The sequence below is a fragment of the Papio anubis genome, chromosome 7 (assembly GCF_008728515.1).
Source record: "Papio anubis isolate 15944 chromosome 7, Panubis1.0, whole genome shotgun sequence".
Lineage (NCBI taxonomy): Eukaryota > Metazoa > Chordata > Mammalia > Primates > Cercopithecidae > Papio > Papio anubis.
Window position 1 is genome coordinate 49,828,098 of NC_044982.1, and position 14,520 is coordinate 49,842,617.

The following is a 14,520-nucleotide window of genomic DNA, read 5'->3' on the forward strand; positions in this document are numbered from 1 at the left end:
TGACATGTGTTTATAAAGATAAAGCACCAGGCTACTTTGGGGGCCCTCCCAGGCTATTACAAAGAGCAAGTGGTGCCAACCATGGCTTTTTAGAATTGAGCTGTTAAAATTTTTTTTTTATATGCACCTCTTTCTGAAAAGGATTTGAAGCAACTTACAAAAAGGCAAACACAATAAAGTCATTCAACCAAAATTAGAGAAGCAAAGCCATGGAAACGAGGAAGAACCAAGCATTGACTAGGAAGTATAATAGAATTACTGTGATTTAGCATCAGATTAGGCCTTGAGCTTCCTGGCAGCCAGAGCAAGAAAGGATACCCAAGGAGACAGTCCATACAACCTTTTAGAAGGAAGCGGGACAATTCTCTAAGAGAGGTGTTTTGTTTTTTCTTCCGGCATTAACTTTCTTTCTTTTCTTTCCGTGTGTGTGTGTGTGTGTGTGTGTGTGTGTGTGTGTGTGTTTTCTGAGACAGAGTTCCACTCTTGTTGCCCAGGCTGGAGTGCGGTGGTGTGATCTCAGCTCACTGCAACCTCTGCCTCCCAGGTTAAAGCGATTCTCCAGCCTCAGTCTCCCAAGTAGCTGGGATTACAGGCGCCCACCATCACGCCCAGCTGACTTTTGTAATTTTAGTAGAGACAGGGTTTCACCATGTTGGCCAGGCTGGTCTTAAACTCCTGACCTCAGGTAATCTGCCCGCCTTGGCCTCCCAAAGTGCTGGGATTACCGGGGTGAGCCACCACGCCCAGCGCATTAACTTTCTTTTAGGAGACTTTGTGTAGGAAACTTTGAGAACATTATACAGTGTGTCTATCAATCTTCTTATATAGTAAATGCAGAAGCTATTCTGATATTGCTCTTTCTTGCTATAATCTTTGGCATTTGCAAAGGGCATATATCAGTCACAACTCAATAATGGTAAATCTTAATGGGATAAAACAAAGTGTGGGGTGAAGGGTGGCTACACAAATGTGAATCAAATTTTAGTTCTTGTCCACCATGGTGGTATGTGCCTGTAGGCCCACCAGGGAGGCTGAGTTGGGAGAATCATGAGAATCACTTGAACCTGGGAGTTTGAGGTGACAGTGCACTATGATCATGCTGGTGAATAGCCACTGTGTTTCAGAACATAGCAAAACTCATCTCTAAAAAATAAAAATAACATTTAGTTTTGGGGTACTTCATTCATTCACTGGTGCATTTGATATTTATCAAGTGCCTACTAAGTGTCAGGCTCTAGTAAGGGAAATAGAGCAGTGAAGCAATGGGCAAAGTCCTGCTCTCAGGGTATGATCTAATTTGATGCTAAGAAAGAACTTACCATCCCCAGAGGAGTGGGTGGATAGCAGGCAAGATTCCTGGAGTTCAGTTGCTAAGTAAGAGTGGGTGTAACAAATAGAGTGCTTTCAGATACAGATCTCAGAAATCTCACCTCAAACTGCCTTAAATAATAAAGAAATGTGATTTTTTTTTTTTTTTTAAATTCAGTGGCTCAGCAACGCCTTCTCTGGGTTATACCATCTTCACTGTTGGCCCCATCCTTGGACTCATAGCAATACGACTGCAACAGTTCTGGGAGTCACAAAAGGAACAAGCTGCAGAGCAACACAGAAGACTGTTTCTTCCTGTTGCTTTCTCTTAGGATGGAGGAAAAATGGTCTAGCCCATGTCAGACTATTTTGTCTCACTGGCCAGATGGCCCACATGTCCATTTCTGATCCCATCCTGTCATGGAGGCTGGGGTCACTCTTAGACCAACCAAGCCACTCCTGGAGTTGGCTTCCCCTCTAATTCTTGGCCAGGTGTGAAAGGAAGACACTCGAGCAAAATTGTGGTTGTGTTGGGAAGGAAGAAGAGGCAGGGGAGAAATGGATGCTGGGCAGACAGCTAACACTATCATTTTGGCCTTTAAATGCCAACCCTTTGGGGAATGTGAAGATTAGTGTAGAGTCATCAAGGCTGTTGGAATGTCTGTCTACCTAGGCATCTCAGGAAAAGAACTTTACTAAATAGCAAATCCTTACTATTTGCCTGATTTCTTGACTGAGACTTCCTGTTCTCCCTATCTGCCAATTCCTCGGTTAAAGACTTTACTTTTGTTTGTACACATTAAAAAAAAAAAATTCTTTTAACTGGTCTTCCTACCTCCAATCTTACCCAAATCTAGTCCAACTTCCACATTGTTAGTAGAAACATCTCAAAGATAATGTATAATATTATTCTCTTGTATAGCAACCTCTTTGACTTGCTATCACCTGTAATACAAAGTTAAACATCTTTGCATTAACATACCAAAAAAATAAAATATTTAGGTGTACATCTAACAAAATTTGTACGACATTTATGTTAGAAAAACTAAAAAACCTATGAAAGAAATCAAAGTAGAGCTAAATAAATCAAAAGATATTCCCTGCTCATGGATAGGAAGGCTAAATATTATTAATATGTCAGTTCTTCCCAACATGATCCATAGATTTAATGCAATGCTAATCAGAATTCCAGCAAGTTATTTTGTGAGTATCAACAAATTGATTGGAAAGTTTATATGTTTATTTTTTTCCTTACCGATAGCACTCCCGCAAACATGGTGAATGTTCCTAAAACCCACCGCACTTTCTGTAAGAAGTGAGGCAAGCACCAACCCCACAAAGTGATACAGCACAAGAAGGGCAAGGATTCTCTGTATGCCCAGGGAAAGTGGTATTATGACAGGAAGAAGAGCGGCTGTGGTGGGAAGACTAAGCCAATTTTCTGGAAAAAGGTTAAAATTACAAAGAAGATTGTGCTAAGGCTTGAGTGCATTGAGCCCAACTGCAGATCTGAAAGAATGCTGGTTATGAAGAGATGCAAGCGTTTTGAATGGGGAGGAGTTAAGAAGAGAGAGGGCCAAGTCATCCAGTTCTAAGTGTCATCTTTTGTTTGATTAGGAAGACAATAAAATCTTGAGTTAAAAAAAAGAAAGTTTATATTGAAAGGCAAATAAAACCAAGAAGAGTAAACACAATATTGAAGAAAAAGTCAGAGGTCTGAAGCTAGCCAACTTCAAGACTTATGATAAAACTACAGTAATCGAGGCAGTATGGTATTGGTGAAAGAATAGACAAATAGATCAATGAAACAGAATAGACTCACAGAAACAGACAAGTATAGCCAACTGATTTTTGACAAAGGAGTAATGGCAATTCAATGGAGAAAGGATATTCTTTGCAACAAATGGTGCTGAAACAACTGGACCATGCAAAGAAAGGAAAAAGAAAAAGAATCTAGATGTAAATCTTACACCTTTTGCAAAATTAATTCAAAATGGATCATCAGCCTAAAGTAAAATGCAAAACTATTAAACTTTTTGAGATAGTATATGAGAAAATCTAGATAACATTGGATTGGGTGATGACTTTTTAGATACAACACACACACAAAAATGATTAATGAAAGAAAGAAAAAAATCAAAAAGTTGAACTTTATTAGAATTAAAAACTTCTGCTCTGCAAAAGACACTGTTAAGAGAATGAAGAGACAAGCTACAGACTGGGAGATAATATTTGCAAAACACCTACCTGATAAAGTACTTGTATTCAAAATACACAAAGAACTCCTCAAATTTAACAATAAGGAAACAGACAACCCCATTTAAAACTGGGTGAAAGATCTGAATTGATATCTCAACAAAAAAGATATAGAGATGGCAATTAAGCACATGAAAAGATGCTCAACATTAGGGAATTGCAAATTAAAACAACAGTGAGGTACAATTACATATCTATTAGAATGGATAAAAACCAAAACACTGACAACATCAAATCCTGGTGAGGATATAGAGCAACAGGAACTCTCGTTTATTGCTGGTGGGAATACAAAATGGTATAGCCACTATTGAAGACAGTTTGGCAGTTTCCTACAAAGCTAAACATAGTCTTACCCTATGACCCAGCAATCACACTCTTTGGTGTTTTACAAAAATGAGTTGAAAATGTATGCCCACACAAAAACCTGACATTTACAATTGTCGAAAATTTGAAAACAACCAAGATATCCTTCAATAAGCAAATGGATAAACAAACTCAAGTATATCCATATAATGGAATATTAGTCTGTAATAAGAAGTGAGCTATCAAGCCACAAAAAGACTCAGAGGGGCCTTACATGCTCATTGCTAAGTAAAATAAGCTAGTCTGGACCAAGCACAGTATGACTCACACCTGTGATCCCAGTACTTTGGGAGGATGAGATGGGAAGATGACTTGAGGCCAGGAGTTTGAGACCATCCTGGGCAATGTAGCAAGGTCCTGTTTCTACAAAATAAAAATATTAGCCAGGCCTATATTAGCCAGGTAACTAGCATCTATAGTCCAAACTACTCAGGAGGCAGAGGTAGGGGGATCCCTTGATCCCAGGAGTTCAAGGCTGCAGTGAGCTATGATCATCCCACTGTACCCCAGCCTGGGTGACAAAGTGAGATTCTGCCTCTAAAAATTCTTTTTTTAAAAAAAAGAAAAAGTAATTCTGAAACGGCTACATACTATATGATTCCAACTATATGACATTCTGTAAAAAGCAAAAATATAGACAGTAGAAAGATCCATGGTTGCCAAGGGCTTCAGGGAAGATGGAGGAGGATTAACGGATAGAAAATAGTAGACTTTTAGGGCAATGAGGTTGTTTTTGTGTGACTCACACTTGTGGGTATATGACGGTGTGCATTTGTCGAAACCCGTAAAACTGAACAACACCAAGAGTGAATCCTAATGTAAACTATAGATATTAGTTAATAATAGTGTATCAATATTGGCTCATCAATTGTAACTAATGTATCACACTAATGCAAGATATTAATGAGGGAAACTGATGGGGAAGAGAAGAGGGGATAAGAGAGGGTGGAAACTGTATTTTCCAACCAATTTTTCTATAAATCTAAAATTGTTCAAAAAAAGTCTATTAATTTAAAAAAATCTTTACTATGACATAAAAGACTCTTCACTGTCAAGATGGTATCATTTGCCCTAAACTTAGCCCCACAAATTCTTGCCTATATCCTTTGCATTTTTGAACTTCTCATTTTCCTAACCACGCAGTGCTATTTTTGGGGGTCCAGAACATTGCACTTTGCTTAGAATATTGCTTTCTTTATTCACTGACTGACTGACTGACATGACAAACTTCTATGCATCAAGGTAAGCACTGCTTGCATGCCTACTATGTGCCAAGCCTGTCAAAGTCCCTACCCTTGAGAAGCCCGCAATCTATTGGAAAGAAAACCACCCAAACAACCATCATCTTTTTTTTTTTTTTTTTCAGGCAGTCTTGCACTGTCGCCCGGGCTGGACTGCAGTGGAGTGATCTCGGCTTACTGCAACCTCTGCCTCCCGAGTAGCTGTAATTACAGGCATCTGCCACCACGCCCAGCTAATTTTTTAGTAGAGACGGGGTTTCACCATGTTGGCCAAGCTGGTCTCAAACTCCTAACCTTATCATTCGCCCACCTTGGCCTCCCAAAGTGCTGGGATTACAGGTATGAGCCACCGCGCCCGGCCCATCATGAATTTTTTACTGCAGTACTGAGTTTCATCCAGTTTTGTTGTTTATAGTCCACAGTATCAAAATTACCCACCTATTTTAAAATAGCTTCTGGAAGCATCTTTGTTTCTTCAGATGGTAATTCTGCCACTATACAATGGTGAAGGAATGAAATAGATGGAGTATCAACTGTCATGTTTATTACCAAAGTATATTCCCATATAGGGAATGTGCCCATTCTACAGGGTAGCAATAAGGCTCAGGGAAGATCAGGGATCTGGGTAAGGTTGCTGAACTAGAAGGTTGCACAGTTGGATTCAAACTCAGTGCTCTGCAAGAACAGAATTACCATCTGCTGGTGGCTTCACCCCACACAGCCCAGAAAGTAGCCCCAGCAGCTAACTTATTTCATATTAGGCTGAATTATTTCATATTATTTCAGCCTGAAAAGCCAAGCTGAAATCTAGCTGGGCCTATCCATGAAAAGAAGACTTGAAAACGTCCTCCAACCCCATGAATAAATGGAGACACTAGCCCTAGCCTCCTTAAAGTCACGATATAGTACAGGATAGGTTGTGGTTAGTTTTTACACTACTGTATCCACTCTGCCTAGCACAGTGCCTGACCCATAGTAAATGCACTTGGAATATCAGCTAAGTAAAAATAAAATAAAGGTCCCTATGTTTATCTCACCCTTTGTAAGGCACTTCTACCTGCACTATCTCTTTGATATCATATTAGCCCTAAAGACCATGTAGAACAAAAATCATAGTCCTCATGCTATGTGAAGAAAGAAAATTGGGACCAGCATCCAAGTTTCTTCATGACCAGTCCAGAGCACTTTCTCTGTGTCTCAAAGCCACCCTTAAGGAAGCAGAGGCTCAATGAGTAGGATGGACAAGGCCAACACTTATTGAGCACTCACTGTTATATTATCTAATTTAATGCTAACAGTAGTCTTGTGGGGTAGATTTCAATATTTCTATTTTAAAGAAGAGAAAACAGGCTCATTGAAATTGTCACTTGCCTAAGGTCACAAAGTTTTATTTTTTAGTTATTCATGCAAACGTATGAGGCACATGAGAAATTTTGTTCCATACATATAATGCATAACGATCAAGTCAGGGTTTTCAGGGCATCTAGGTACAATGCATTTTTGTTAAGTATAGTCACCCTACTCTGCTATCAAACATTGAATTTATTCCGTTTTTACTGTATGTTTGTACCCTTTAACCCAGTTCTCTTCTTCCTCCTCCGTCACCCCACTCATCCTTCCTAGTCTCTGTTAGCTATTTTTCCACTTCCTTCCTTCATATGATCAAATTTTCTAGTTCCCTTATATAAGTGAGAACATGCGATATTTGTCTTTTTGTGCTTGGCTTATTTCACTTAACATAAGGACCTCCAGCTCCATCCATGTTGCTTCAAATGACAGGATTTAATTCTTTTTATGGCAGAATAGTATTCCATTGTGTATATATACCACATTTTCTTTACTCATTCATCTGCTGATTCCATATCTTTGCTATTGCTATTGCTTTGCTATTGTGAATAGTGCTGCAATAAATATGTGAGTGCAGGTATCCCTTTGATATGTTAATTTCATTTTCTTTGGGTAGATGCCCAGTAGAGGGATTGCTGAATCAAATGGTCATTCTATTTTTCATTTTGTGAGAAATCTCCATGCAATCTTCCATAGTGGCTTTAGTAGTTTACATTCCCACCAACCATGTGTAAGAGTTCCCTTTTCTCTGCATCCTCACCAGTATCTGTTAATTTTTGTCTTTTTAGTAATAGCTATTCTGGTGGGGCTAAAATGATATCTCATTGTGGTTTTGATTTGCATTTCTTTGAGGATTAGTCATACTGAGCATTCAAAAAATATACTTCACATGCCTGTTGGCCATTTGTATGTCTTCTATTGAGAACTATCTATTCATTTCCTTTGCTCACTTTTTAATAGGACCTTTTTGTCCTGTTGAGTTCCTCATATATTCTGGAATTAGTTTCTTTCAGACGAATAGTTTGCAAATATTTCCTCCCATTCAACAAGTTTTCTCTTCACTCTGTTGATTGCTTTCTTTGCTGTATAGAAGCTTTTAAGTTTAGTCCAATTTATCTATTTTTGTTTCTGTTGTCTGTGTTGTTGAGGACTTAGTCACAAATTATTTGCCTAGACCAATGTCTGGGAGAGTTTTCTTTTAGGTTTTCTTCTAGTATTTCTATAGTTTTGGGTCTTATGTTTAAGTCTTTAATCCACTTTGAGTTGGTTTTGTATATGGGGAGAAATGGGGCTCAGTTGCATTCTTCTGCATTTGGCTATACAATTTTCCCAGTGAGAGCCTAGATTCAAATCCAATTTCACTGGACCCCAAAACTCATGAATTTTCTTTCTATGATGTCAATGTACTGCCCAGTTTTCTGGATTAGGAAACTTTGAAAAGGAGTTACGTAATAAATGTTGTTATTATTTTTTTTGAAAACTGGCTTCCCTCTGCTATTTGATAAGAATGAGGTGATGACCATGCTTCAGATGCAGTGGATCAGGTGAGAGTTGATGGTTAATCTAATGCAGTTGTCAGCAAAGGGAGGGGCCAAAGCATGGCACATGCAGCCTCTGTCCTGCTCAGTTTACACCTGCAACATTGGATCTCGTTTTGGAAGCTGCCTTTCAACAGGAACATTGATTTTGGACACCACGGCCCTGGAAGGTGACAACAATGGGAGGTGTGAGCCTAGAAACCATTTTTTTAATGAATAAAGAGATTAGCTGTGTCTAACTTGGAGAAAACTGAGGAAGGCCATTGTTGTGGATAAAAAATGAAAAGTACTATTAGTAGAGGAGTAGTGGACTCACACCATGTGTTCCAGGAGGAAAGACTAAAACCAACATACATGAATGCAAACCAACTCACAGAGAAAAGAGTGCTTGAAGCCATGGTGGAAAGACTGGCCATGACATGGTGAGCTCCTTATGCTCTGCTCATCATTGTCCTCCCACGTCTTTGTCTCACATTTATGACCACCTGCCAGGTATGCTAGGAAAAAAATATCTGTGCATCTTGGCCCAAGTCCTCTAAAAGGCAGTGTCCAAGGCAATCGTTTACATGGTTATCCTTTATTGGGGTGCAGGTTACAATCCTAGGGAAGCAGAAGTGAGGGGAAAGTCGATTGAGGCAGAGAAGCAGTGAGATAAATATGGGAGCATGTTACTGAGCTGGTCTCAGCTTCGAAACAGGGGCCACTGATTGCTCAATCCTGTGGGGTTCATTAGAAAGACCATGTGAACTGCATCACAGTCTGTCCAGGAGAAGAAAGGGAGATAAGTGATCCCAAGAGTTGCCTTCCATCCCTGTCTTCCATTGGCTAGAGTCTGGCCCATAGGTAGTTTACCTTTTTGCACTGTGGATTGCATTACCTGTCTCTGTGCAGCCATTGGGGAGGCCAGCACCCCTGCCTGAGAGAACAATCCAGCCAGTGGACTCCTCTGTCTGCTGGGGTGACAGCAGCAGCAGCAGTGACCTTGATCCATGACCCGGGGAGTGGTCAAGCTGTCACTGGAGCCACTCTGGCTGGAAATGGAGGGCAGCACAGAGTGGCCCACAGGCTGAGTCTAACAGAGTTTGAGCCAGAAGGGAAATAAATTGTCCAGGAATGAGGGAAGGAAGGTGCTATGACTGAATGCTTGTGTTTCCCCCAAATTCCTCTGTTGAAATCCTAATCCCCAAGCTGATGGTATTTGGAGATTGGGCCTCTGGGAGGTAATTAGGTTATGATGGGGAAGCCCTTATGAATGGGATTAGTGCCCTTATAAAAAGGACCCCCGGCCGGGCATGGTGGCTCACGCCTGTAATCCCAGCACTTTGGGAGGCCGGGGTGGGTGGATCACGAGGTTAAGAGATCGAGACCATCCTGACTAACACAGTGAAACCCCATCTCTACTAAAAATACAAAAAAGTTAGCCAGGCATGTTGACGGGCGCCTGTAATCCAGCTACTCGGGAAGCTGAGGCAGGAGAATGGCATAAACCTGGGAGGCGGAGCTTGCAGTGAGCTGAGATTGCGCCTCTGTACTCCAGCCTGGGCAACAGAGCCAGAATCCATCTAAAAAAAAAAAAAAAAAAAAAAAAAAAAAGGACCCCCAAGATCTCTCTTATGCCATGTGAAGACACAGCAAGATGATGCCCCTCAAGGAACCAGGAAACAGGCCCTCACTAGACACTGAGTCTGCCAGCACCTTGATCTTGGACTTCCCAGACTCCTGAGAAATTCATGTCTATTGTTTATATGTCATTCAATGTTATTCTGTTCTAGCATCCCAAATGGAATAAGACAGAAGGGAGTAACAGTCGGGGGAAATCCACTGCCTAGTCCTGGCTTGTGGTATAATAACAGCAATAGATTCTGAATGAGCACTTAGCATGGGCCAGTTTGCATTTATTATATCATCGAATCCCCTCAGCATGCTATAGAGGAAATATTATTGCCTACATTTTCTAGATGAAGCTGATGCTCAGAGAGGTCAGGTCCAAGACCCTGCAGGGGTCTCCCAAATGAGAAGGAAAGATGGGATCATGAACTCCTAAACACATGCCACACCCTAGCTCCTCACCCAAGGCTACTGCTCCTGGAAGAGAATGCCTTAAGACACAGAAAGCAGGTGCTCTGCACATTCAGAAGGCTGGAGTGGGCTGGCCAAGCTCCACCTTAATAACCTGGGAAACACACAGTCATCTCAAGAAAACAAATAGGTTATGTCAGTGCAATGCAAAGGCATTTTGGACAACAGACTTAGTGAGTAATGTCTGAAAGCTCAGTGTGGATCACTGACTTGCCCTAGAAACTTCGCAATTTACCAAAAAATTACGCACTTCATTCTGAATGTGTAGGTAGAGAACTATGTGGGAAGCTTTATGCCACTCTCCAAAGGCAAAGAAATAAGATTGTAGCCGAAAAGTAGTAGCAAATGGAGTGTTCCTCATGTGGACCTATGGAACTTTGGGATGCTGGGGTGTCCTGCTTCTGGCCAGCATATGAGATGGGGGAAAGCAATGTTGCATCTTGCAAGCACAGTGCCAGGGCACGAAGGATCTGGGAACAGAGGCAATGTCTGAACCACAGGCACCCACCCCTGCACTAGCTCTGAGTTATGGAAGGAAAGGCAAGAGCATATAAACAATCCAGGAAGAAACAGCTTCATGATGCTGAGGTCTCCTTCTCTTTCTTGGTGCTTATCAAATACCATCCAGAACACACAGTGATGTTGAGAGTTGACCCTGGGCTGGGGACTGCCATTATCACCAGCCTCCAAGGGCATCAAACATTCCAAAGAGATCGTGTGTATTTCTCTGCCAGACTAACTCAGGCTCCTATAGATGGTATCTGCCAACACTTTGAAAATATGGAGAAATGCAAAAATCCTCTCTACTCCAATTCAGGGATAAATTGAAAGTCACGTTCAAGACCAAGCCTAAGTTAGCAGGGGGGCCTACGGGGACATTCCACTCCTTGGCTGCCACAGGCAGGAGTGAAGAGGGCCTTGCAGATGTTAATGTAGCCCTATCTCAGCATAGAGAGGTCACCATTCAATACCCTGGGAGCTGGTTAGGAGAGAAAAGCCAGCTGGTTAAGAGAGAAAAGCCAGCTGGTTAGGAGAGAAAAGAGGAAAAGGCAACTGCAAAGTCATCTCAAAGATCGCTCTTTCAGGTTTGGGCGAGGTAGCCTGAAACAGGAAGCAGGCGGTCGATGGAACAGGTTCTCATTATTTGTTTGGCATCTGGCTGCTATTTGAAGGGCTAAATATACCTTGGGTAACCCTGAATACCCCAAACCCGTCTGTTCCTCTGGCCTCATGTTGCTTCAACTCTCTTCTAAAGTTCAAAGCCCTGAGCGTGGCGTACAACACCCTTCTGTAGATGGCCCCACCAGCCATTCCATACTCTTTCCCCATCACTGTAGCCTTCACTCCTATTTATGAGGCACTCAGACCTACTTGCTACTTCCCAAACACGCTGCATAGAGATGTGCTTGCATAGCTGGGTTTTCCCTCTTGGCTCCTGTCATGGCAATGAGAAAGACATCCTGCTCTGCCAGTCCCAGGAAATGAGACATTCTAAATAGCCTGAAGCCAAGTCCAGCTGTGCCTAACCTGGATCAGCCAAACTCTAGTCTTATCACAGGTGTGTAAGCAAGAAATAAGTGCTCGTTGTCATACACTACTGCCCCATCTTTCTGTATCTCTCCTTCACAGAAGGGCTCCCCCCAGTCTTTACCTGTTTTATAGCCTGTTCTCCGCACTCTGCCAGGCATCTCCGTCCCTCACTTGTGTCTGAAAGCTTTTTCTTTTCTTTTTTTTTTTTTGAGACTGAGTCTGGCTCTGTCGCCCAGGCTGGAGTGCAGTGGCCAGATCTCAGCTCACTGCAAGCTCCGCCTTCCGGGTTTACGCCATTCTCCTGCCTCAGCCTCCGGAGTAGCTGGGACCACAGGCGCCCGCCACCTCGCCCGGCTAGTTTTTTGTATTTTTTTTTAGTAGAGACGGGGTTTCACCGTGTCAGCCAGGATAGTCTCCATCTCCTGACCTTGTGATCCGCCCGTCTCAGCCTCCCAAAGTGCTGGGATTACAGGCTTGAGCCACCGCGCCCGGCTTGAAAGCTTTTTCTTCACTTGTTCCAAATCCACATTTAAGCTGGCTCCGCTGGCTCCAATCATTAAACTAAAACATCCATATTGATCCCCAAGTTCTCCTTCAGTAATCATCCTCACTCTCCTTCTCAGTCTGAATTCTTGGTGAGTTGTCCATGTCAGTTGCTCAGCTCCTGTCTTCATATCCTAATTTCCCACTCATTCCTCCAGACCGAAATCGGACTCTCCACTGTCATCCTAGGAAACCACCCTCACATCTCTGTTCTCAGACTGCTGCTTCTTAGTGGCTTTGACCTTGGATCACCCCTCTCCAAAATGCCCTTTCCTCTTGGTCTTTTGGTATCACACAGGCTTCTTCCTTTTTTCTTTTGGGGACATCAGTTTCTCTGACCTTCTCTTTTTTTTTTTTTTTTTGAGATGGAGTCTCGCTCTGTCACCTAGGCTGGAGTGCAGTGGCATGATCTCGGCTCACTGCAAACTCTGCCTCCCGGGTTCAAGCGATTCTCCTGCATCAGCCTCCTGAGTATCTGGGATTATTGGCGTGTGCCACTATGCCCAGCTAATTTTTGTATTTTGGTAGAGATGGGGTTTCACCATGTTGGCCAAGCTAGTCTCGAACTCCTGACCTCAAGTGATCTGCCCCCCTTGGCCTCCAAAAGTACTGGGATTACAGGCATGAGCCACAGCACCTGGCCTCATCTCTGCCCTTCTCTTAAAGATGGATGTTTCTCAGGGCCCTTTCCTTGCCCCTCATTTATTCCTACTCTGTGTCCTTCCTATGGGAGGTCACATCCACTGCAAGGGTTTCATGTACCGCCTATATGTTGGTAGCCTCCAGTCCTCATCTCTAGACCAGAACTCACTACTGAGTGCCAGACCCATAATCCGGATTCCTACTGGAGTATCATCTCTCTATTTCGCAAATATTTTGCTGACTACTCCTGTCTTCCAAACACTTGTTGTAGGTGCTGGATGTACAAGTAGTGAACAAAACAGACAAAAATCCCACCCTCATGAAGCATAGAGGTCACTAGAATTGGGGAGGTCTGACAGTAAATAAATAAGATGTTAGCACTATCAGAGGATGGTGAGCAGAGGGCGATGTCACCTGCTTGTATTTCTAAAGGCTCTTTCTGGCTATTGTGTTGCAAATAGACTGGGAAGGGGGATAGGAGTGAGAGCAGAGAAAGGTGGGAACTGGGATACCAGCTACTGGACATCTATTTTTAAATGCCCCATGGGCACCTGAGACTCAAAACTCTAACACTGAGCTCACTATCCTTCTTCTAAACTTGCTCTTCCTCGTGCTCAGGACACCCAAATCCACTAAGGACTCAAGCCAGAACCTGGAATTTCTGCCCACTGCAGCCCCTTTTCCTCACATCAAACCAGTCACAAGTGCTGTCCACTCTAGCTTCTGAATATCCCATTCATTCATTCATTCATTCATTCACTCACTCACTATTTCACTAGTTTGTCAAACATTTACTGGATACTGACCATGTTTCAGGCCAGTACTAGAAAGGTAGATAATGGTCTCTGCCCTCTGGGAGCTTACAGTTTAGTGTGTGAAACAGATAACAAAACCCAAAATGAAACATTACATATATGACTTCCTCTCATGCTAAGGGCTATAAAGAAACTAGTTTCAACAAAGGAGAAAAATAGCAATACTCTTAGGTAAGGTGGCCAGGGAAGGACCTCTTTAGGAAGAGATGCCTGAGAAGGGATGAGTCACCGGTGAAGAATGATGTATTAATTTCCTAGGGCTGCAGTAACAAATTCCCTCAAACTGTTACAGTCTCACCAATATGCCACAATGTAGCAGTTTCTCATGATAAGGTATCACCCAGAGTTCTTTGTCTCAGGACCCTGGACATAATGGGTGAGGTTGGAGCGAAAGTTTAAAAAGCCAAAGAAGTTCTTTGCTGCAGAGAGGGGACCTGGAAGAGGGCTGTCGTTTTACAGTTGCATGCAAAGGCTTTTACAGGAAATTGATGAGGGCTGGGTGTCTCATTTGCCTAAGGCACACATTTCTGGTAGCTCCACCCCGTCTTCCTAGTGGGCATGTGGGCCCGTAGCTTGAGTTACTCCATATTGCTTGGTTCCCCTTACTGCACATGCGTCAGGGATGGAATTTTCCATTGCGGGCATGTCTGGGCAAGTCACCTGTGTAGCTTTTCTTATCTCTATGGCTGTAGCATGTCTCAGGCAAGCCCTCCTGTGCAAGTTCCCTTATCTGTCCCTGCAGGCTGTTTTTTTGTTTGAAAGGATTCAACCAAAGAGCCACCCTGTCTGCCTAATCATTTTTTTTTTCCTTTCTCCTCAATCAAAACTGACACTTCTTGTCATTCCTTGGCTTATGGA

General features: G+C 42.5%; 1 pseudogene; it reads left to right on the forward strand.

Annotated features, from left to right (window-relative positions):
- The first annotated feature begins 675 nt into the window (after window positions 1-675).
- LOC110743783 lies at window positions 676-3,133 on the forward strand (annotated as a pseudogene).
- Window positions 3,134-14,520: the final 11,387 nt, after the last annotated feature.